The sequence below is a fragment of the Taudactylus pleione genome, unplaced genomic scaffold (genome assembly GCF_031769625.1).
Source record: "Taudactylus pleione unplaced genomic scaffold, aTauple2 ptg000032l, whole genome shotgun sequence".
Lineage (NCBI taxonomy): Eukaryota > Metazoa > Chordata > Amphibia > Anura > Myobatrachidae > Taudactylus > Taudactylus pleione.
This window is the reverse complement of record NW_028284434.1, coordinates 32706010-32731803: the sequence shown is the minus strand read 5'-3', so window position 1 is coordinate 32731803 and position 25794 is coordinate 32706010. Positions and strand designations below refer to the sequence as shown.

Below are 25794 nucleotides of genomic sequence, written 5' to 3'. Positions count from 1 at the left end.
CCTAGTGATTCAAAGTATCACTCCCCAGCACTCACCACTTGCGTGTGCGCTGTGAGGGGACTGCACATGTGCAATAGTGCGTTGGCCACCGGGAAATGAAAGTAAAAGTAATCACTTTTGCAGTCATTTTACTTTTACACATTGCATGGATGTGCTGCTATCGGAGCCCCTGCCTGTGCATGTGTACAATAGTTCATCCCGCCAGAGCTTCATTTCTTTTTGCTACTATTCACGACAATAAGATATTTTAATTATCGGATCTAGGATCTGTTGATTAGTAAATATTCCTGTTACAGTATAACACCTGACCATTGCATCTTACAGCAATAGGGCCAATGTAGATAACACTAAGTGGTATCTGGTGGGAGAGTTAGCATGTGCCTGTGTCTGAGACTTCGGCCATGAGCTGCCGCCTTCTCCTGTGACTCCGAGCCCTTCTCTCAAATCTCCTACTGCCCAATATTCATACGTACTTCTCTGAGGGGATAGAGTAAAATAAGGGGCTGTCATTCTAGGGCCACTTAATTCTCTTGACAGTATACTGGGTTTTGGCTAAAACATTAAGTGAGGTTGAAAATTATGATTCCCTAGTAGTGGAGTGATTTAAGAAATAGAGGCCCGTTTGCCTGATGTATACATAGTAAAGTAGTAATTGTTCCCATGTTTCTACTGTCCCTGCAGGAGGCGTAAGAACCGTCATGGATGACATGACTGCTGTAGGCGATCAGTCCTTTGCTTACATAAATATATACTATGTCTAAATGATGGATGAGATTCTGTTTTCATTCATTCCGTGCTCAGACAATAGATGACTGGCCATCCACACGCTCTTCTTCCATATAATTACATTTAAATGAAAAGCAGAAGGCTATTATAGTTATAAAGAGAAAACCTATGGTGTTTCACAGATCAGTTTTCTCATGCAATTACCCCTGTGTAAGTTCCAGTACATATTTCTAAAATTTATATGTTCAAGTTAAAATAAAAAATAACAAAACAGTTTTTCTTGGAAATTTGTCAGATTTGTGTTTCTTTTGGCGTCCTCTGGAGGTGTAATCCACACAGATCACATAGGGAAAGCCTTAACATTTCTCTTTGCTCAGTCGCCTAAGTAAATACAAACACGATGAGGCTTCCACAAGCAAGGCTAATGCCATGAGCTATGTCGTCATCGGGAACCACTTGCATATTCCTATACTCGGTGGTACAGATACGTCTATGGTCTGCCTAGCCCGCAGTTGCACTTAGCTTTGCATACGCAAGAATGACCCGTTACAACGAAGTTCCACCTCTCTGTAGGTGTAGATGTAATTGAAATGCATATTACTGTGCATCTGCGTGGCTCTCGGTTCTGTAGTATGCGCACCGCAAAAACAAGGTCCACAAACAGGCAGAATAAAAATCCAGAGCACAGCTACAACACTGGTCAAAAAGATTTGCAGTAGTGCCCAGAGTTTAAACAATTGTATTAATTTTACAAACTAGACAGACATGGAAACTAATAAAGCAAGGGGTGGGTGTGTGGGCAACGGTTATTAGGTGCATATTTATTAATTATCGGGTCCTAGACCTGATAATTATAATTTCTTATTGCAACTGTTCTCGGCAACAAGAGATTAATTATCGCCTAGATGTATTAAGAAAACGCCCGCAGGATCAGGTGCTCCAAAAGCAGCTTATCCCTGCGGTGTTGTAGTAGTGAAGGGATCGCTAATGCCAACCTTCACTTTTCCTTCAGAGCTACTGCACATGTGCGTCCTGCTGACCACACATGTGCGAGTGGAGAGTGCCAGGGAACCTATAGGCTACAGAGGCGCTATAGACATCTGGAGATGGCACTAGCTACCGGTAAATTTGTCAAAAAAGCAGCCCCCATAGAATCCTAAGGGAGCTGCTTTTGCGATATATTACTTTACTTCAGTAAATAGGCCCCTTAAAGAGCAGCATGGTATTGGCATTTAACATAAAAATACTGGCTCTATAAGAGTATGCCATTGGGGGTCCATGCCCACACTGTATTTTCCTATATTACAGCAGAAGTTGATTATGCAGCAGTAGATAAAACATTACAATTGTAATTTCTAAAGGTGCATACACACACAACGATTTTTTTATCAATTATCGTTAAACGATATCGTTTAACGATAATCGTTTGTAAAAATCGTTCACTTTCTGAGTCAAACGATGAACGATTATCGTTCATGCGCGTTCACGTTTGTAGTTGTAGTTTGTAGTTCAGTCAGACTTGTCAACTGAACGATTTTCAGTAAGTTAATATGCAAAAATCGTTTGTAGTTCTAAAAAATCGTTCATTACATTTAGTAAATGAACAACTTTAGTAAACGATTTTAGTTCATTTTTTCAAGGGAAAAAATCGTTTACTAAAATCGTTCATTAACTAAATCGTTGTGTGTGTATGCAGCTTTACAAATAACAACATGTGAGTGCTTATGTTGTAGCAACACATGAGACTGTGAAGCATGATTTGCGCAGTGCAGCCAGGAGGTTGCCTGTACAGTTACACACTGGAAGGTTAGATTATTATTATTTTTTAAAGTAATACACTAAAGAGCTTGGAGCGCATCCGCTGGACGCCCCTGACGTACAGTAACAAGTACAGTATATGTTTGATTGTACAGGAGAAAACAGGTGTTGCTATGCAGAATGGTGAAGACCTTGGGGAGGAATTTAAATTTGTCTTCTGCATTCTTTTCATTTTCTTGGAAAAAAATTATGTTTGAATGAGTCACATGAGGGTTATAGTCACATTTTTTACATTTTATGTAAATTTTAAGATAGTGATACCTTTACATCCTATTACTTTAACAATGAGGACAAAACCAGAACGGAACAAAACAAGATATATATATTGGGGTGGATTGTACTCATAGTATAGGGCAGGGGTAGCCAACCCTTGTACTCAAGATCTACCAACAGTGCATGTTTTCCAGGCATCCTCACAGAATCGCAGGTGAAATAATTAGCTCCACCTGTGGATCTTTTAAAATGTGTTAGTGAGTAATGACTACACCTGTGTACCTGCTGGGTGCTTTGGAAAATGTTAACTGTTAGCAGCTCTCGATGACCAGGGTTGGCTACCCCTAGTATAGGGCATGTCTCAGTGGTCTGCATCTTTTTTTGTGCTGAGTGCCGGGTACTGTACAATAGCCGCACATTACATCAGCATGAATTCGCACAGAAGTGCTCAGAGTGGGCAGGGAGGGGTGCAAGATCAGGTGCAGTTGCTGGCGATTTACCTCTGTGGCATCGGCAATTTGCACCCTTCGTGGAAAATTGCTTTGACCCCTTTCAATGTATACAAGTAGAAAAAGAGAATTGTCTTATTTTGGTGCACATAGTTATAAACTAATGCTGTGTATACACTATGCGATATATCATACGTACAGCCAACGACCAACATATCGCATAGTGCTTCGTCAGATGTGTACAGAAGATATGTCTGTGAACGACGTCATTCACAGACATATCGCATCAGCTCTGCAGCACAGCCGATGCCCATACATCTTGCAGATATATCAGTACATTTTGCTGTCTGTATGGCCGACTAAACTATATGCTGGCCCAGGAACCGCCAACAATGACGTCACTACCAGTTCCTGTGGCCAGACAAGTTGAGAGGTGTATCGGTAAGTGTGTATGCGAACAGTAAAGCATCCTGAGACCATTCAGGTGTGGGGTTGCTTCTTCGCCAAGGGAGTGGGATCACTCACAATTTTGAACACAGCCATGAATAAAGAATGGTACCAAAACATCCTCCAAGAGAAACTTCTCCCAACCATCCAAGAACAGTTTGGTGATGAACAATGCCTTTTCCAGCATGATAGAGCACCTTGCCATTAGGCAAAAGTGATAACTAAGTGGCTCGGGGAACAAAACATCAAAATTTTGTATCCACGGGCAGGAAACTCCCCAGAACCAGCTTGGTTTTGCATTTAAAATGATTGCCGCTTTAAAAATCTGCAACTGGAAGCCCACATATAAGCTTGTGTGATCTGGCAGTGCCGTGTCATGCATGCGCCACAGAGGGAACCAGGACTGTCTGTCAGTTCGGCAAGCCTCCTCTTACCACAGGCATCCATCATCGCCGTGGAGCAGAGCATCGCTCCAGGGAACTTTTATTGGCAAATTAAGGCGATAGAAGATTTTCTATTGCTGGGATAAGCGGTGATAGAAAATCTTTACTATGGCTGCAAATTATAAATAAACTGTGAGCTCCACTGGGGCAGTGACTGATGTGAATGATTAAATATTCTCTGTAAATAGCTGCATTATATGTAGGTTCTATATAAATAACTGTTGATAAATAATAATATAGCAAATAATTTAAATGCCGTGTAAGTATCTCAGAATGGTACTAAAGGATCTGAACCTGTGGTTTCTGTAACTTGTTTTAATGGCTATTGAGTTAACACCAAATTACAACTTTAAAGAGACCTGCAGCAACTGTCAGTCTATGTGATACTGCCGTATTCACCATGGTGAGGAGACCATATAGGATCTCATTCAGACCCGCTCGCAAGCGGGTCAATGTTTAGGCCCTGCGCACGCGCAGCGGCCACACTGCGCGTTCACACGCCCCGGAGCGAGAGAGAAATTCTCTCGCTCCAGAGCTCACTACAGAAGGGGTGACTGTCGATGTTGATCGACAGCTCGACCCGTTTTGTAGGCATGGCAGGGGTGGTTTCACAAACAGAGGCGCACCTTAAGGAACTCCTGCTGTTTTCTGGGCGGCCGCGCTGATATCAGCAGTGATGTCAGTGGGGAGCTTCCTGGGGATTGCGGTTGCCGAGACCCAACCTTAGGGTCCCATCGCGACCATCAACCTGGTCGGTCGCTAAAGCTGTGAGTGGTAACCCACAGCTTAGCTAGCGACCAGGAGGTCGCACTTCAAAAGTCAAGCGGCCGCCCTCATTCAGAGCAAGCGCTTCTTGCGACCGCCTCTGAATGAGGGCCAGAGTCCATCCTTGAAGTGACATTCCCTGGGACACATTTATCCCATGTATGTACCCTGCAGTGTGGAAGCATGGATGTGTATAATGTGTTTTGCATGCAAGGCAGTGTAAATTAAGAATGAAGGAGTCACTATATAGTGTTTGCAGTTTAAGCATGTGCAACAAATTAGAATCTGGCAGGATCTCAGTATGAATACAGTCTCCGAGAAATGTGATTCTTTTCTGTCCTGTTTCGTATCTTCTACGCACTCATTCCCCACTCTTAAAATAACAAGGAGAGGACCTACTTGTCATGCTGCTGCTTCCCACTGAAGGGAGGGCTGTTACAAGCCCATATTAGTGACATTGAGAACTTGGTCAATGTGCATTCATGTCATCAGCCTGACTCCCCACCCCCTCATGCATGAAACTGAAGCTAAACACACAGAAACTCACTGAAACTGGTGTTTTTAGCTCTCATCAGAGATAGAGGTGACAGAATAAGTTTAGGAAAATATAGTAATCCGGTTAATAGGGCTTTCCCCTAGTTTACAGATGTATCCATAAATCCTAAGTGCCGAAGCTGTAAATTGTGCATCAGTATGACTTAAAAGTATCATGTTACATTACATTATTAGTTCATATTTACAGTCTTTTGTGAGACGTGCTTCTTTTTTTTCATACGTTTATTTAATTTAATATTTGAAATTAATGTTACCTGTTGTCCTGCAAGAACAAAAGAACACAGCAACAGGAGGATTAAATGTGTTCGTTATGTACAAGCTGCAGCAGAGATAGAAGACCAAGGGTTCCCCTGGTGATGTGGAACTACAAGTCCCAGAATGTCCTAAGACTATTAGAGACTTGTAATACAACCACAACTTAAGAACCATAGGTTACCTAAATATGTCATACATTCTACAGCCAACATGGTGCTAGGGAAGTTGTCTATGTTGTAACCGTATTTTGGTTGTACATGTGCCATAGAGAAAGTAGTGTATGATGACTTTCCCTGACACTTCAGTAATAATAACTTATAGAGATTTCCACATAATAACATTCCTGCCTTTATTGTGACAGCAGATTGCAGGTGTCTGCAGGGTGTGTGAGTTACAGTTTCATGATTCTTTAATGCATCTGACAGAATTAGGCATGTAAACACAGAAAGGACATGCATTGTTATCAGCCAACTAGCCTGGAGATGCCTTGTAACTAGCCAGGGGATGCATTATAACTAGCCATGCGATACATTACAACTAGCCAGGAGATGCCTTGTAACTAGCCAGGGGATGCATTATAACTAGCCATGCAATACATTACAACTAGCCAGGAGATGCCTTGTAGCTAGCCAGGGGATGCATTATAACTAGCCATGCGATACATTACAACTAGCCAGGAGATGCCTTGCATTTAGCCACTAGATACATTGTAACTAGCCACTATATAAATTGCCACTAGATACATTGTAACTAGCCACTAGATACATTGTAACTAGCCACTAGATACATTGTAACTAGCCACTAGATATGTAGTGTAACTAGCCACTAGATACATTGTAACTAGCCACTAGATACATTGTAACTAGCCACTAGATATTCAGTGAAACTAGCCACTAGAGATTCATTGTAACTAGCCACTAGAAATTCATTGTAACTAGCCACTAGAGATTCATTGTAACTAGCCACTAGAGATTCATTGTAACTAGCCACTAGATTCATTGTAACTAGCCACTAGATACACATTGTAACTAGCCACTAGATACATTATAACTCGCAAACATCCAAACTTACCTCTTATCTCCTGTCTCCTAATACATTCAGCCACTGGTATAGGAATATATCCTCTTGTGCCTTGGATAGCCTTATATTACCCATCCTGCGATCCTTTCTCTGGATCCCATTCCATGGCTTCCTCTCACTGCCTCTGCTTCTGGGAAGTGATGTGTTGTGGAAGCTGCACTTGTTGGAAGTCTCACATCCCGGGGTCCAGGCAGAAAATAAGTTGTGCTGAGCTCAGCCCAGGGGTTGGATAGTCCTACGGCTGGGGGGAACAGAACACCGCTGGAAAGGAGACTGGTTTGTCTTCTAACTTATGAAAGTTCCGCTTGTTTTTGTTGGAGGGGGAAGGGAGAGAGTGGCAGCAGCAGCCTCAGCCAGCAGAGAGATCTCTCTCCCTCTCTCTCAGCCTGTGTGTCTCTCACTCTCTCCCTCTGTGGGCCCCTTGCTGAGTGTTTTTATTGATTGCAATCACTGAAGGCTAGCTGGCTCTCTAAAGAAACACTGTGCAATGTGTTCTTTCCTGGCTTTCATTAAACAGAGTCAGTGCGCTCTGTGGTCACCCTGACTGGCACCCTGCCTACGCTCTGTTACTCCTCTCACTAGAAAAGGGGGGGTTCTTATTTCCTTACAGTGAGTCTGCAGAGGTGAAGCAGAGGAGGGGCACTGAATGAGCCACAGCCCTCCACAAAATGATTAGGATGCCTACAGATTCCCTATGAGTGGTGGCCTTGTGGCCATACTGGTCTCTGGTGCACAATGAACACTGAACCTGTATGTGAAACATGCAACAGGCATTTCAAATGATCCCTGCTCTCCAGTAATATCCAGAGTGACCTCTTGTCAGCACTGTTTAGCATTAACTGCCCTGAATTCATACATATGTTTGGTATTATAATATTTAGGAAAGCGTATAATATTGTGACCACAATTAATCCCATTCATGAGTTCAGAGTTTTATTTTATTTTAATAGTGCCTCAAATATAGGGGACAAATAGGAAATCTGACCATGAACTGGCACAGCTGCACCATATGAGGCTTCTAGGATCTGTCACGGTTCAGTGTCTTGTTCAGTGACCGGGTTGAGGACCCATCCTAGAAGCTGTTCTGTGACGTGTTTGATTGATGCTGAGATACAGATGATGCTGGAACAGTTCCTGCTGTTTAATTGCTTGGCCCGTGTACTACAATCTTCCCCTCGCTGTACCTCTGACCAGGAGAGACATATGGGATATCACTTTATTTCCAGCAATGTTTGTTTCCCATTAGCGGCACTTAGGTAAAATATAGGTCACTTGGTCAGTCGGATACGTTTTTTTTATTTTTTTTTTATTATTATTATTAAAATGAACATTTTATTTTAGTTTCCAGTCATAAACAATGTCAATTTCTTCCTTAATAATACTATGTGTTTTGTGTTCATTTGTCTCTAGTGTTTAACATAAAATCTAACATGAAAATGTAAATGGTAGTCTAGTGATTTATTATCCTGGACAAGGTTTTCCAGGAAAGGATTTTCCAGTTAATGAGAGACCTGTGTCTAAAATACAGTTAGAGATATTCTGTCCTTCTGTAAAGGGGCTAAGGTGCGTACACACTGGGCGATTAAAGTGGACGACTGAACGTTAACGATATCGTTATCGTTCAGTCGTCCACTTTATCGTCCATTTTTAACACAAAAACGATGAACGATAACGACGACGACGCTGGTCGTTCGTCATTGTCGTTCATCGGGTTAACATGCAGGCCAACCTGATGATGTCGTCAGGTTGCTGCATGTTATGGAATGGGGAGAGAGCCTGGCGCTGAACGATATCGTTAATGATGTCGTTCAGCGGGTGTGCTCAATGTCGTTAACGGCATTGAGCACAAACACTGAATGATATCATGAACGATATTGTTCAATCCCAGGCTCCCTCCCTCATTCCTGAACATGCAACAACCTGACAATATCGTCAGGTTGGCCTGCATGTTCGGGCGATGAAAGAGCAACGACCTGTGGGAGTGCACATCGTTGGTCGTTATCGTTTTTGCATACAAATTGGCCGATATAGTGAACGACTGAATGATAACAATATCGTTCTCATTCAGTCATCCAGAATATCATCAAGTGTGCAAGCACCTTAAACCTTAAATTGTTTAGCAGTGTTCCTAACGGAATCTGGTCAGAAAGTTGATAGTAACCATGTCAGCATTCATAACGTCGACACTACAATGTTAACATGTTTACGATATCGACATTTGAACTGTCACTATGTGAAATGTCAAAATTGTGAGGATGCCAACGATTAGGATAAGGCGCCAATAGGAGAGTTAGGCGCTGATGGGAGGGTTACAGTTAGGCTGTGGTGGGGGAGGTTAGGGTTAGGCTGCGGTGGGGGGTTAGGCTGCGGTGGAAGGTTAGAGTTGGGCTGCGGTGGGAGGTTAGGGTTGGGCTGTGGTGGGAGGTTAGGGTTAGGCTGCGGTGGGGGGTTAGGGTTAGGCTGCGGTGGGAGGTTAAGGTTAGGCTGCGGTGGGAGGTTAGGGTTGTGCTGCGGTGGGAGGTTAGGGTTGGGCTGCGGTGGGAGGTTAGGGTTGGGCTGTGGTGGGAGGTTAGGGTTAGGCTGCAGGGAGAGGTTAGGGTTAGGCTGCAGGGTGGAGCGGCCAGCGGCGGTCGCGTCAGGGACTACTACTGGGGGGCAATGCAGCATAGGGGGGATTATTACTTGGGGCACTGCATAGGGGGTGGAGGGGGGCGCAAGTCCATTACATTGCCATGGGCGCTTGGATCCCTAGATACACCCCTGGAGGGGGAGGTTAGGCTGCAGGGGGAGGTTAGGCTGCGGTGGGAGGTTAGAGTAAAGGTGCGTACACACTAGGCGATCAGTAAAGACAGTACGATTACAACATCGTAATCGTACCGTCGTTCCTGATCCCCTGTAGTGTCTGCACTGAATGATCAGTCGTTCAGTGCAGACACTGTCCATCATTCCTGAACATGCCAATCTGTCGTTATCGTCAGATTGTGCTGCATGTTCAGGCGATGGACAATGTCAGAAACGACCAGCGGGAGTGCGCATCGCTGGTCATTTCCAACATAAAAGTGCACGATTTGTGCACGATTACTGAGCGATTGCACGATTACGATGTCGTAATCGTGCAGTTGCTCAGTAATATCGCCGAGTGTGTACCCACCATTAGGCTACAGGGGGGAGATTAGGGTTAGGCTGCGGGGAAAGGTTAGGCTGTGGGGAGGGGGGAGGTTAGGGTTAGGCTGCGGGGAAAGGTTATGGTTAGGCACTGGGGGAAGGATTACGGATAGTGGGGGAAGTACCAGAACGCTGTTGCAGAGATCTCGCCGTGGACACTGATCCTCACCGGGACCCAGAAGAAGACACTGTAGCTGCCAGGGGAAGGTAAGACACCACTAGATCACCAGGGATAATTTGTCAACATATCCTTGTAGACATGATAAATGTCGACATTGTCACTGTCAACAAAGGAGAAAGTACTTGGGGGGAGATGTATCAAGCAGTGAAAAGAGTAGAGTGTTACTCATAGCAACCAATCAGCTTTGAGGTAGCATTTTCAAATACATTCTATAAAATAAAAGGTAGAAGCTGATTGGTTGCTATGGACAACTTCTCCACTCTTTTACTGCTTGATACATCTCCCCATAATGATAATGTTGGATTGGATGGCATTGTCGCTGAGTACCGGCAGTAAATTACCCTAGCTGTGTGTTTTTTGGAACATTGTTTTTGATGGGTTTCCAGATAAGAGATCCCATACATCTACATGCATGCAAATATTGAGGGCATCATTTTATGCCTGTAAAAATAAGTCACTGTCTGCTCTTAGCAAGGGAGCAGGTTTGCAACATTTTTCTATTGTACAGATGTGAGATTCAAGCCAGTAGACAAGTTCGCATTGCTGATAATAAATTACTTTATTTTCTGACTTGGAAGGTGAGATACCATTTAGCTGAAATATGGCACTACTCATTGAGCAACTTTGAATTTTGTTCTCTAAGAAATAGGGATGTGCAGGCTCGGATTAGTTCGGTTTTTTCCCGCCAAAAATCGGGTCTCAGAAATAGGCAAATCGTCATCTTTCATGGACAAACATCATCTTTAATGGACTTTTGTCCTGGAATGATGATGTTTGTCCATGAAAGATGACGTTTTGCCTCTTTCTGAGACCCGATTTTTGGCGGGAAAAATCAGAACTAATCCGAGCCTGCACATCCCTACTAAGAAAACATCTGTTGTGTCTTTCAAATGGGATCAAACAATGCAATTTATTTCAATGTATTAAAATACCTTCTTTGCGTTGTTTCCGTTACTGTAATCATTAGTGGAAATAAACAGCTGCTGCTCTATTACTGAATATAAAACATACAGCTGTGATTGTACAGTATTTTACAGTCTCATTATTCTGTATATAGTATGAGAGGAACCATAAGAAAAAAACTAATACCGATAATTTATCTAGTGACAAACACCAGCATGAGTGAGTATACACTCAGGGGAGGTTTTTCATGTTTCTTACAGATGTCTCTTCATATGCTGGGCACATGGGCGTAACTACTATGGGGCACAGTAGAGATGCCGGGCTGCAAAATTAACCGCACAGGAATTGGTACACGGCATAAGTCGCAGATGAAGCACTTGGCAGGAGGAAAATCTGCAGGTGCTCGCATCGGAGCCCTTTATACACAGACTCAGGGCCGTATTCAATTAGAGGCGAAAAGTCTTTGCCGATTTGCGCTTTTCGCCTGTTTTGTGCTTTTCGCCCTATTCAATTCCAGGACATTTTTGCCTGTGCGAAAACTCCATAGGCAAAAACAGGCGAATAAGTTTCTCCATCCAGAGGCAAGGGAAATGTAGGTGCAAAATCTCTATTTTGGGGTACAAATGTGGGGACTTGATTCAGAACCCTTTGGACCCCCCCCCCCCCCAATGACTAATAAGGCAAAAAAATAAAAACTTAAAACACCCTAAAAACGACTTGTCATTTTTGAGGCGAAAATTTTAAAAGTGTTGTATAATGGGTAAAAAGTAGTGGCCATGGTATTTGGGGGGCTATAAAGTTGAGACAGGTGTTTTTAGGATTGCAGGAGGCTGCAGCCGGTGTATTTTTAAGATTTTTTAAATCTTCACTTAAGAGGCACTAAAATATACTAGTACCCATCTACATGTACCCCAAATTTAACTGGAGTACTTATTTTTAGCAAAAAATCATTGTTTTATATAATTTTTCCACACTTATGCAAACATGCATATAACAGCCCTTTGCCTCCATATAAGATCACTAAATACTTTTGTTAGGACTATTAATACTCTTCTATATTGATTCCCAGGGTCAGTGAGGCTTTTTATGGGGTACAGACTGTTTTCCCCAAAATATCCTGTCCTTTTCACTAGTTTCGCTATTCACAACATTAGCCTATCCTCGTTTTTGCCTGTTTTAGAATTGGATAGGGTGAAAAGCAGGGACGCATATGGCGAAAACATCTCATCCAAACAGGCGAATGAGGCAAAATCATTGCGTTTTTCGGCAAACCGGACTTTTCGCCTCTACTTGAAGTCGGCACACGGGTGTACAAATGTCACACACCCCCAATGGTCAGTGTACACTAGTAATACAGTTTTCTCGCTCCCAGTTGTACTATTTATGCAAATAAGATTTTAACATTATAAAGCTCAGCACAGCCGAGTTGCCCGGTAGTCCAGCCTGGGGCTATTTGGCACGACTGAAACCACAGTAAAAAAAAGGACACCTCTGTACTAATGCTGGTGTAGGGATCACACCTGTCTGATTTTCAGAAGCACATTCACATTTGGTTCACCTAGGTAGCCATATTTTTTTTTGAGGGGGTCGTGGCATCCAGGATTCAATATTTTTAATGTCCCTACAGTGATCGCCAGCCACTTCTATGGAATTGGTGTAGCTGTCCATTTTGGTGTAAAACAAAACTACAGGAAATCTATGCCGCTACTCTTTCCCATGGTACAAGAATCTCTGCTGCCGAGGTCGAGGTCTTTGTTCTAAATATTACTGCTGTGAAACTTTCAAAGGTAATGGTACCAGCATGACATGAATTATTACATTGGATGGGCTTAGTTGCTTTCTAAAAAATAAAATGAGAAAATGAGATTCCCTATTTGCAGAAGATGAAACCAAGTGATTTCACAAACAGATAGTCATTAATAGCCAGTAACCTGAAATGAAGACACTGCAATGCCAAGATCTATAGTCCCAACGATCATGTTCAATTATAGAAAGGAAAAGCGGACACACAGACAGCTCTCCCTGTGTCTCTCTGCACACTTTCCTATCTTCTCATGCATGCAATGGATGAGAGAGACCTTCTAGAGACATGATGTGCAGGAACCCGTGTGAGGTTTTCTGCCTCGCTTGTTCCAAAAAAAATAAAATCCTAATAAGATTTTTCCCAATGAAATGCTTTATTTATTCATAAATTTGTCTGCTTAGTAAGATTACTTGGTAGAAATAATGCTTACACAGGCAGAAAGTATACTGCAACATTGTATGTGTATTGTATGAATGTACTTATAATTTATTGTACACGTCTCTGTATTCTGAAGTTACTGTTTGTTAGCCGCTAAAGCCAAGCTTGTAGTCTCTGGAAGGTATTTTATAGTTACTTGGCTGGCAGAACAAAAAATGTGCCAGCTCTCCCACTCTTGTTAGCAAATGTAGAAAAATACATTTATCTGTGTAATATAACACACCTGTTTTTCTGCTGGACATTTTGTAGACAAAGTTGAATATAAGTATCATTAACCAGTGGGCTGTTTGTTCATTATAACAATATATTTAAAGGGATTGTCCACCTTGGAACACATTCCCCCTCTTTAATGTTACTCCAGTGTAGGGAGGCGGGATCCCGGGATTTTGGCCTAAAAATGGCTAGGATTGAATCCCAGGATAATAAGCCTCCGATCTCCTGGGATTGGCAATAAATGTTTTTTTTGTTTTTTTTTTAAACGACAGGCAGTGCACCTCCAGCAAAGTGCTCAGGCACTGCCTGCCTCCCCCTTCCCGCGGCTGGCACTGCGCAGCCCGATGCCGGCTGGACCGCCAACTCACCGCTTTACAGGATGCCGCCACCACCCTTCCAAAAGCCCCGCCGGTAAATCACTGTGGGGGCTGGACGGGAGTCTCTTTATTTTTTTTTTAAACCAGGCCAGTTCTGGGTATCCCGGGATTGAGGTTTTTCCAATCCCAAATTCCGAGATTGGAAAAAAAAACCCGGGAATTGGCTTCCCTACTCCGGTGTTGTACATAGATAGAGCTCCTTAGTCTCTGACTAATACCTGATAGCAGCCATTGGCGCGCTCCTGTTCCAAGGGTATACCTGAGACATTGCGGTACTGATGAAGAATCAGCGGCACACTTGCATGCAACCCTGAATCAGCCCCAAAGTGTGTAATGGTAGTTTGTAGCTAATGGCCACTGCTGATCTACCAGACTGATTTTTTTAAAGAACACATATTGGAAGCTTGTCAAATGTTTACAGGAGACAAGCAGAGAACAGGGATTGCACAGACAGTGTAATGGTTAGAATTACTGCCCCACAGAACTGAAGTTGTGGGTTCAATTTCCACTATAACCCTAACTGTGTGGAGTTTGTATATTCTCCCTGTGCTTGGGTTTCCTCCTAGAGTCCAAAAAAATATACTGGTAGGTTAATTGGCTCACAACAAAAATAACCCTAGTGTGTGTGTTTGTGAACATGTGTTAGGGAATATTGGCCCTCATTCAGAGCCGTACGCTCTGAGCAGAGCGCACGCTCTGAATGAGGGCCGGGCTCCATTTTCATGGAGCGTCCTCCTGGACGCTCGTATAGCTGTGGGTCACCACCCACATGCTATACGAGCGTGCATTGTGATGGCCGCGATGGTCGAGACCATCGCGACCATCGAAATTGCGAGCCGGAGCCTGCGGTTGAGGTTTTCAACCGCAAGCTCCGGAGTGATTTTGGCTCTATCAGAGCCAAAATCACTCCCACTGACATCACTAGTGATGTCAGTGGGCCGGCTTCTGACGGGAGGCGTTCCCGTGGGAACGCCCCCGTCAGGGAGGCACGCCCCCGGCACGCCCACCAAAGGGGGCGTGCTGTCAATCAACATTGACAGCACGCCCCCTTTGATCGGACACAACGAGCGAAGGACTTTCCTTCGCTCGTCGCGTCTGGCGCATGCGCACGACGGAGCTCCCTCCGTCGTGCGCATGCTCAGTCCATAACATCGACCCACTTGCGAGCGGACAGCCGCTCGCGAGTGGGTCTGAATCAGGCCCATAGATTGTAAGCTCCACTGGGGCAGGGACTGATGTGAACGGCCATATATTCTCTGTAAAGCACTGTGGAATATGTGTGCGCTATATTAATAACTGGTAATAAATAATAATATATAGCTCAATAAAAAAAAAAAAAATACTCTTGAGAAATGCCCAACATGTGAAAGTATGGCTAAGGCCCTAATTTTTTCACCAGCTTATGTTACCTGTGTATTGAATGTGCAGTGGGTCTTCCCAGGAGTCAGTGCTCTGGAGCTACATATTTGCCCATGAGAGTTGATTCAGTCAATTCAGTTGATTCAGTCCAAGGTCAGTACAATGCCAATACTGTACATATGACATGGGAATGTTCAGTGTGACTAGGAGACGGCACTTCCATCATTAGCATAGAAGAGGGTGTACTAATGTTAGGGCTTTTAGGCTATGGCATTCCATACTGCTGGAGACAGTCATTGATTCCTTATTTCTGCCTTCCACCATGTCTACATAGATTTTACAGATTGTTTAACTTTGATTGTCTTGTGTCTTTTCCTCCATCCTCAACAGAAATGTGACTAGAATATAGGGCCTGATTCTGAGGTGGAAGTAAAGCAAAAAAGAGCAAAAAGAGCTCCTCGGCAAAACCATGTTACACTGCAGGTGGGGCAGATACAACATCGCTGGTATATTGTACCGTGTGTGGGCATTATATCGGCCAGTGCGCTCTCCCATGGGATCGTACATCGCACCTCGTACCGCCGAACCTAAGCCTGGCGGATGAAATACCGACGTCGGAAGTCCGCAGATGAAGATCCCGACGGCGCCTGGTAAGTATCCTAACCCTCCCCCTAAAACCCTCCCTTAGGGGTGCCTAGGCCTAACCTCCCCCCCTAGTTTCTAACCTCCTCCAGGGGTGCCTAAACCTAACCCCCCCTCCTCGCTCCCTAAACCTAATCCTCTTGGTGGAGTGCCTATCCCTAAAACCCGGGGGTGCCTGACCCTAACCCCCCTAGCCTAATCCTAACCCTCCCAGTGGGCTATCTAACCCTGTCCCACTAGGAGTCCATAAACCTAACCCCCCCCTCTCCCGCGGCTAACAGGTCCCGACGCCCAGCTTACCTGCGTTCAGTATGCCGGCCGTTGGGATTTCGACATGGGGCTGATGATAGGCGTCGGTATTTAGACGCCTATCATTAGTCCCATACCGGGATTTCACAGTCGAGAAGCCGGTGGTTGGCATTTCGACTGCCGGCTTCCTGACTACATACTGGGTGGGGGAGGGGGGTGTCGGCATATCGGGCGGTCGGCCACCCGATCGCTTCGTGTGTGGGGACTGGCCGATATGTCGGCCGTGGGATGGAAAGTCGCATCGCAAGATGCCATATCGCACCGTGTATAGGGGCCTTTAGATGTGAGAGAAATGTGTCCTAGCTCAAATCTAAATTGCTGTGTTAAAATAAAGCTGTCCAACATTTGTGGGCTGCATGCAAAAGTAGCCACTATTTACCCTGCGTGCAAAAACAATAAATGTATTTGCACCCCTTGCATTGCAGCATAGTTTTTCCAGGCGCACAGTTACTTGCTCTTTTTGCTTTATGCCCAAAATCTCTACCTTACTTATCGCATTGTTACAGAGAGGACTTGATTCAGCAATAAGTCCAGGGGCCTACTATAATGGGTGCATGGCCCAGCCATATCACTCAGGTAGTGCTGGAAATGGGGTAAGGGCACCTTCAAGTCCTGCATGCAATGGCATTGCCAACTGGGGTCCAACCTGCAGTGCTCCAACCTGGTGCATACTGTACAATAATAAAGGTATTTTAGGGGTTGGATATAATGCACACAGTGCCAGGCATGCATGAACATAACTGCTCAGATAATGAACTCCCTCACCCTCAGGATCATGCCTGACCCGCTCAACATTAACTCAATTATATATACTGTACATATTACATATCAGCCCCACTCCCAGCTGCTCATTACCTTGCTATTTATATCAATTCAGCCAGCACATTACTGGCACACCTCTCCCACTGCCACATGGGAGCTGTTGGAGGAACAACAACATCCGGCTCTGCAGAGGAATGGGGGGAGACACTGCACAGAGGAAGGGGAGGAGTCCAGCCGTGCAGAGGAAGGAGACAGATGAGTCGTTGTCTCACTGCATGGGGTAAGGTAGGGGCTGTGCAGTAGAGCAATTGGCCTTACAACCAACCCCTACTGTAAAAAAATGAAAAGCAGTCATCATCCTCCCCATTGACAGAGGGGAGGGACTCGCTGGCTCAGGGCATCTAAAAAAGGACCAGCCGAGGAAGCATGTGTCCTTGTTTCCTCCCTCCCAGCCTGCCCCAACCCTGTGTGTCCCTTACCAGCTCACCCCAACCCTGTGTGTCCCTTACCAGCCCAGCCCAACCCTGTGTGTCCCTTACCAGCCCAGCCCAACCCTGTGTGTCCCTTACCAGCCCACCCCAACCCACCCTGTGTGTCCCTTACCAGCTCGCCCCAACCCTGTGTGTCGCTTACCAGCTCGCCACAACCCTGTGTGTCCCTTACCAGCCCAGCCCAACCCTGTGTGTCCCTTACCAGCTCACCCCAACCCTGTGTCCCCCTTACCAGCTCGTCCCAACCCTGTGTGTCCCTTACCAGCCCACCCCAACCCACCCTGTGTGTCTCTTACCAGCTCACCCCAACCCTGCGTGTCCCTTACCAGCTCGCCCCAACCTTGTGTGTCGCTTACCAGCTCGCCCCAACCCTGTGTGTAGCTTACCAGCTCGCCACAACCCTGTGTGTCCCTTACCAGCCCAGCCCAACCCTGTGTGTCCCTTACCAGCTCACCACAACCCTGTGTGTCCCTTACCAGCTCACCCCAACCCTGTGTGTCCCTTACCAGCTCACCCCAACCCTTTGTGTCCCTTACCAGCTCGCCCCAACCCTGTGTGTCCCTTACCAGCTCACCCCAACCCTTTGTGCCCCTTACCAGCTCACCCCAACCCTGTGTCCCCCTTTGCACTTACCAGATCTTATGTTGTTTGGCTACCACGGCTGGAGGTGGAGCAGTGACCTTCTAGCTCTGCAAAGGGCTATGGGAGGAACTGCAGCATCTGAGCATGTGCAGCAGCCCTCCCGTGGCCAATTTACTTTAACTACAGCTGCCTGATTGGAGCTGAGCTCCCATCGCGGCAGAGGGGAGCATGGGACTGGCTCAGTGGGAACTCTTCCACTTTCCCGGTGGCCCAATCCTCCCCTGTGTAACAGTTCACGTCCACTTTACCACCGCGCTCATAGGTATTGCTTTCAAAATGTCCCTGAAATGCTTTTCAAAAGTAGGCAAGTATGCTTTAAGTGGTTTTTATATGTCATACTAGTACCAACAACAAAAACTCATACATGTTAGATCATTTTCATGTCTGTGATCAAGTTGTGTATTACATGGACAAATGGTTTCACCATTTAAAGATTAATTTGGTGCATCCAGAGCTATCCCATAGTGTAGCTTATAATTATGGATGGTAACATATGACTTGAACACTGAAATTCGGGTACTTGTTCAAAAGATTTATGCCCATAACCCTAACCCCAGTATCTAAACCCAACCCACAGTACCCACTTCAGTTCCCATTGCCTAATGCCATTTCTATAAATTGTTGCCCAAGTACATAGACCCTGATCAAACTGGTACCCAAATATTGCTGCCCAGCTAGCTAACTGGCACACTTATGATTTTGGAGTATTGAACCCAAATGGTGTCCAAATGATTTGCTCTCTTCTGATTTTAAAATGTCACAGTACATTTACTTGGAATGCATTTACCATTTCAGACATTTTCATGATATTTGAACAATAGCAACAAACTATTTTGCTTATTATATAAAAGTAAAGCATGCAGAGAGTATCCAGCTTCACCTTCGGCCTCGTCCCCTATGGGGGGAATTTAATTTCCCGTTGTGCCGCCATAATGTCCGACGAAGTACATTACTGCTTATTATGCTAAGGGAATCTCTTCTCCTTTTCCTGCGCACCTCTATGGGGTGTGAGGTTAAATGAGGGAAGATCCATTGTCACAGAGCAATAATCCGGAGGCACATTGCCGAGTATTGAATCGACCTCTATAAATGGCCTAATTTAATGTTGTCAGTGAAAATGTAGAGTCTCCACACTTAATGCAACTGCATCCTGCTTTGTGATCCCAGCCTCTGGCTGCAATGAATAAAATACCCTACACCCCTACCAACTTCTGCCCACTTCTATCTTAGTACTGTATCTTGTTTTCTGTGTATTGCTATTGACTGTGTTCTTTTGGGTGTGTACTAGTTTTGTGCCAAGGCATTATTGATATACACTGAGGGTTTGCATGCTTATTTTTATCACAGTGCATCACTTGCCTGTCCTCCAACCTTACAAATGATTTAGCAAGCGAATAATTTCCAGCATAGATCATTGATGTCATGTGCAGTAACAAAGAGGAAAGTAAATAGGCCATGACTCTCCAGGTGCATGGAACTGCAAGTGTCAGCATGCCGTGCTAACCAGCAGGCTGTTACTACTTATGTTAAGAAGCTGGAGAACCACAGGTTTTCCTACCTCTTATCTGAGACCACCCAGGCCTTTATTAATCCACCCGGAAGGGTCCTATAGAGGATAACCGTTAACGCTTTTACATTTCTGCTGTTTACCAAGTGTCTACATTGAGAATATTAATTATATCACAGAGAGCGGTTTATTTGTTGTCCCAGAGCCATTGAAACTTAAAAGGAAGGCGTTCTCAGTATTATTATCTCAGTCTCTAGTGTGGGGTGCAGTGTTTGACAGAGGCTTATGAAGATGTGAGTGAGGGCGTGCTGTGTACACAACTGGTTCCATTGGATAGCAAGAAGAACTGGCAAAGGGCATTCCTGAAAGCTCCTATTAATAAATACAGTATTGGATGCACTACATATTAAACTGACACCAAGACCCAAAGTTTAATAAAACTGTCATAACTTAAAGTGTGTATATAAATATAATAATACACTTTGAGTGCGGGCATAGACATATATATATTAGGGATGTGCAGGCCAGGGGCGTATCTTCCTATTGGCCTGGATGGCCGTTGACAGGGGCTCCGGCCGAGGGGGGCGCTGTTCCAGCCCGACATCACTAGCACATGATCTCCTGTCTCCTCTGCTCTTAGCAGTGTCCCGCAGTCAGCTGCAGCAAAGACCCCTGATCTCCTTCTGTCTCCTCTGCTCTTACCAGTGTTCTCCATTGATTGTTACAATGTATTAGCCTTCTGATATGTCCCTTTATATCAGAAACATTTAAAATTAGGGAGAGTAAATTTTTTCTATTTTTATCCCTAATATATTTCTTCCCCCACAATACCCAACACATACCAATAACCACTCACTAATTCCAATATGTCAACTGTGCAGGAAAAGAGTGTAAGCACTATACAATCACAAGGCTCTATTCGCAAGGTAATTTGCATATATGCAAATTATCTTGCCCACAATGCATCTTGTTTGTTATTGATGCCCTCTTTTCCTGTGTTGTTGACATAGATATTAATAAACAGTGCTTTGCATGTAGTAAGTGTTATAACTGAAAAATAAAATGAAAAAAATTAAATATATAAATATATATATATTGTCTCCCTATTTCTACAGGCATGTAAATTGAACTACCCCCAGTGTAAGTGTAATAAATTTATGTTTTTCACATTTTAGGAGACTGGCTATGATCTTTTTAGGTGGTGGCTAACCCCGTGTTGGGAATAAGACATGATCCGTATGGATTGTCTTCATTCTTATGTGGGAAAATATAGAAGGTCTATCATCCCAGTAAATTAAAGGTGGAGTGTAGGTATCAGTTGTTAAAAAGTGTAATGCAGTGTAGATAGCCCAATTTGAATATATGTAAATTATCTTACCCATAATGCATTTTGTTTGTTTTTGATTCAATGTTTTTAAGCTTTTCCTGTGTTATTTTGCATAAATAAATTTATATATAGTGGTTTGCAATGGAGTAAGTTGTATAAAAGATATATATATTACAAAGAGAAATAAAAATTATACTCTCCTTATTTCTTCACATGTGTGAATTAAACAACCCCCAGTGTGTGTTATTTTTTTTTTAGTAGAAGCAGTCATTGGAGGGGGACGCCAGTCCCTTAGTTTGCCAGGGGCGCTCGGACCCCTAGATACACCCCTGGTGCAGGCTCGGATAGGTTCGAGTTTGCACGTTGAGTTTGGATTTTTCCCTCCAAAAAACTGGACTCAGAAAGAGGCAAAACGTCATCTTGCATGGACAAACATCATCATCCCTGGACTTTTGTCCAGGGATGATGATGTTTGTCCATGCAAGATGACTTTTGCCTCTTTCTGAGTCCCGCTTTTTGGAGGGAAAAATCTGAACTCGGCATGCAAACTCGAACCTATCCGAGTCTGCATATCCCTAATATATATGCACACACAGTACATACATACACAGAAGGGGAACATAGACACACTGGCAATCAGATATTAAAGTATGACCATAACAAAGACAACAGTGCTCAATGGTAATATATGTCACTTTACCACAGTGATCGGCCAGGGTTACGCTTGACTCATTGCGCTGTTCATTGCAGCTTGGGCATGGATATGCGTTAAGTGAAAGGAAATATATTTGTATACTCCACAAGTTATGCTAACATACTGCCTCTCTGCAATGAGGTCATGGGTTCAATTCCCACCATGGCCGTAACTGTGTGGAGTTTGTATATTCTCTCTGCTTGCGTGGGTTTCCTCCGGGTGCTCCGGTTTCCAGCGCCGGGGCTCTGACACTGCTTATTACTGGGCTATTGAACACTGTTTGTTTAAACAGTGTCCAATAGCCCAGTAATAAGCAGTGTCAGAGCCCCGATACCCCTTTCACACTGCACTTTGGTCCCGGGTTATTCCCGGGTCGGCTCCTTTCACACCGAACCTTGTCTGCCCTGCAAAATAGTGTAGAGCCATCAAAAGTGGACGTTCCCTGCTGACATCATCTCTGAGTGCTCCAGAAAGTTCAAGATCCAACAATTAGTTGGCAGATTGGTAGCGTGTCCCGTGACGCATATTTCAACCTGGTTGGGCATGGGAACAATAATTGTAGCGACCAGGGTCAAGGACCCAGGACATAGCACCTGGGTAGACCTTATCACACTGAGACAGGACCAGGGTTGACCCGGCTTGCCCTGGCAATATCAGAGGATTGGTGTGAAAAAGGTATAATTGTCATCTCGTTATCACAATTTTGCAAGCTCTCAAGTCTTAAAACACAAACTGATTGAAAGGACATGATCTCAGGGTGTGGAACAAAACAGAAAATATTGCATATGTTCTGGATTACAAATTTGTATTTAAAAATAATTTAATTGTGTTATTACTAGCTGTTGTACTTGACTTTGCCAGGTTTTGTAATTCCTCTGTCTTTGCCCACCATTTCCATCTCTCTCCCACTCTCTTATCTTGTCTCCCCTTCTCTTATCTGATCCATCTATCATCCACTATTCCTGTCTCCCTCTCTCCCCCACTACTCCTGTCTCTCTCACTGCCCCCATCTTTTTCTCGTTCTTCCCCCCTCTCATGTGTCTCTCTTTCCCTCATCTCACTCTCTCCTCCTTTTTTCTCACTTCCTCTTTTTTTTCTCTCCCCCCCCACCATTTTCTTTCTCTCCATCCATGTTTTACCACTGCCCCCCCCCCTTCTTTTTTCTCTCTCTCTCTCCTTTCTTTTAGAGTATCTTTCCTCTCTTCAAGTTCAACACACGGCTTAGTAGGATTATATAGTAGATAATACTACTACAGTGACAAGCAGAGCCGTAACTAGACTTTTTGGTGCCCTGTGCCAGAAAGAGCATTGGCGCCCCCTCATTTTCAAAGGGACATAATGCACCCAAAAAAGGGCCATGGCTTCATGGGGAAGGGCCAGGGAAGAGATAGGAGAGGCCAGGAGATGCTGGGGATAAAATAAGAGGAAACTACAAGCAAGAATGATAATAAACAGAAATTTGACAGGCCCAAACAGCGCCCCCTGACCTATGGTGCCCTGTGCGATGCACCGCCCGCACTACCCTAGCTACGGCCCTGGTGACAAGTATCAATTTGCTATTAAGGGTGCGACTAGCTTCTGAAATGGTTGTTGCATCACACTTTGTGTAGTTGTGTAAAATATGAATTACTTTTTTGAAAATTATTTTTGTAATTTATTAATTCGAGACTTTAGAAAATCCTGTTGTTTAGAGTTCTTGCTTTTCTTTGGAATTTGTATTGTTTGGGGACGTAAGATGTGGGCTCTTTTGCTAGTGCCGCTCTGATATCTGTTTATTTTCGTATAGAACCCGTGTGTTTACTCTGGCAGGGTCTCATGCACAATAACTGTTTTCAAATCCTTTTGTGCTATTAGGGAGCAGAGCTCCGCTACAACCGCGAAACCACTTCCGTCAGCAACTTTTACATTCCTACTTAGCTTGTTTTGAAAGGGAGAGAGATTTCTGAAATCCTGTAGACAAAAGGCAGTCATGATCCAGGCGTAATAATAATTACAGACTTTCTCATCTCCTCCTCCTTGTTGTGAAGTGGCAGAGCTGTGCCACCTGACTTATCTCCTTGCTCCAAATCTCGGAAACGTATATGTGCAGGCCCTGCGCTCACAATAAATCTAATTACAGAGGGAATGCTCTCTCATCTGTAGGCTGTTATTAGCAGAACAGAGATTAATGACTGGTTGTGATATCACCACCACCCTGCCTGGCATACTGTTGTGCCATGTTCTCTAATGTTCTGTAACCTTATCCTGTTTATTTCCTTACTTGTATAATTTACTATTACATGGTGCACTATTTATAGAGGTTACTCGTTTCAGGGTGGGTGTGGATTTTGGAGTGGTTCCTATAAATATGACGTGGAAATCACAGTCTTTTTTTTCCAAAGCAAACTTTTAAAAAAAACGACGACGGATCGTCAACTAAGTTTAATTTTTTATTTTCAAGGAAAATGTTTTGCTTTTGAGCCAGAATGCAATTGATGGCTATAATTTAGTAAACTGACCCAATGATCTTTTATAGCCGGTGATGGAATTGATAATACAGGGCCCCTTCACAGGAACTTGTGTGCATTCAATGCATTATTTAAATTATAATAATATACATTAACATCAAATCCACCCTGACCCTACATTTTTTAAACAACCCTCTACCATACTAGTACAAGCCTGGATCGCCACTCTGCCTCTAGTAAACTAATGTACGTAGGATACTGGTCAAACCTTTGGAACTCTTACACTCATCAGCAGACATGGGAACTTATGCAAAACAAATTAAGCAAACTTAAGAAAAATAATATGCAAATATACAAATTCAAATACGCTTATATTGGCTTGGCTTGATGCATCGAAGCAGCATGTCCCTGAGGAAGGCTACTAGCCGCTACACATCGGACACACTTACACTCCACAACGTGTCAGCAACATACTATTTCTGCCCTTATCCCATGGACACATTAGCAGTAGGGGTCTTGCTTACAAGCAAGGTCTCCCTCGCAATACAGCTGCACTAAGGACATATATACGGAGTGTGTAACTTGGCGCACACTCATATCACGGAACATTGCCCAGCCGCATACAGATCCTAAGTCTCCTAACCACTAGGGTGAGTAGAGCGTCCGACCGCGGCGGGAGACGTTCGGGGACCACGTGACCGGCCGGGATCGTGGGACCCAGAAGTCTCACTGCAACTGGCTCACTACAATAGGACATATAGCGAGTGTGTAACTGGGCACACACTTCAATAAGCCAGCTAAGAAGCAGTATTTATCACCAATACCAAGTTAAAGCCAATGCGTTGAAAATAGGCTGATTTCCTATGTTGTGATGGTCACATGGGGCCTGATTCAGAGGTGGGCACTAATCCTGTCGCCACTGCGTATCTGTACACAGTGGCACTGCGAAAATATGCAAATGGCACTTGTACAGAGATGCCAGGAAATGTGGGTGATATTAAGCTAGGTACAAACTATACAATTATTGGTCCAATTTGCCAATAATCAGTTGACCAGCCTCATTTGTTGTATAGTGTGTAACAACGATCATCTCAGCATTTTTGTGATAAAACGGTTAGTAAACATCCACAAACGCATTCCATCGATTATCCGATCTGACGGTCCAAACATCTCCGCCTCAGTTTCTCGATATCATGCAGTGTGTGTGCATTCTCAATAATCTGCCCATATTTCTTATGCTTTTTCCTGATTAGCTCATCATCCTTGTGAGCATACATGTGCAAATTCACTGTGCAATTTCATTGAAATTGTACAGTGTGTAGCACAGATATCGGGACTGTGATTTTGCAGAAAAATTGTCCCAATTGATTTGATCAAACAATCGCATAGTGCGTAGCTAGCTTTATTCTTTATTTCTACTTCAGGGTCCATAGGGTATCCACATTATACCTTGGGGTATAGGTGTGACGTCAGTCTCAGGGCACCAAAGAGTTAAGCTTTCAGCCTCCCAGGATGCACTAGGTCCCCCTCCTATACCCCGCCCCCGGGCCAAGGCACCTCAGTTTAGTTTGGTGCCCAGCCGGAGTCGGGTGCACCTGTTGGAGTGGGGGCTAGAAGAGCCCCTGAAGCTTTTTCTTCATGCAGCTGTGGCTGCACATCTGGATGAACAGCATGGACAGTCAGTCCTGACGTCCATGCTGTCTTCCCTACACCCCGCCGGTACCAGAACGCCGGTACTGATCCGGGGATGCTGGTGGGCGTCTGGGGTCACAGCTAGCGGTG

At 44.3% G+C, this 25794-nt stretch overlaps 3 protein-coding genes across 4 annotated transcripts in view; 1 reads left to right on the top strand and 2 right to left on the bottom strand.

The window, feature by feature from the left end:
• The window catches only part of LOC148539016 (uncharacterized), a 101142-nt gene extending 94319 nt beyond the window's left edge, over window positions 1-6823 (bottom strand). The window contains exon 1 of one of the 2 annotated variants that reach the window (XM_088451999.1): window positions 6743-6823. The gene's annotated coding sequence lies outside the window, so the exon portion shown is untranslated. The remainder of the gene's footprint in view (window positions 1-6742) is intronic. The other variant, XM_088451998.1, reaches the window with a different exon arrangement.
• GPR146 (G protein-coupled receptor 146) overlaps window positions 1-6830 on the bottom strand; it is a 42069-nt gene extending 35239 nt beyond the window's left edge. The window contains exon 1 of the mRNA XM_088451993.1: window positions 6743-6830. The gene's annotated coding sequence lies outside the window, so the exon portion shown is untranslated. The remainder of the gene's footprint in view (window positions 1-6742) is intronic.
• Window positions 1-25794, top strand: part of CHLSN (cholesin) — a 344029-nt gene that overhangs the window by 250207 nt on the left and 68028 nt on the right. The gene's annotated exons all lie outside the window — the stretch shown is intronic.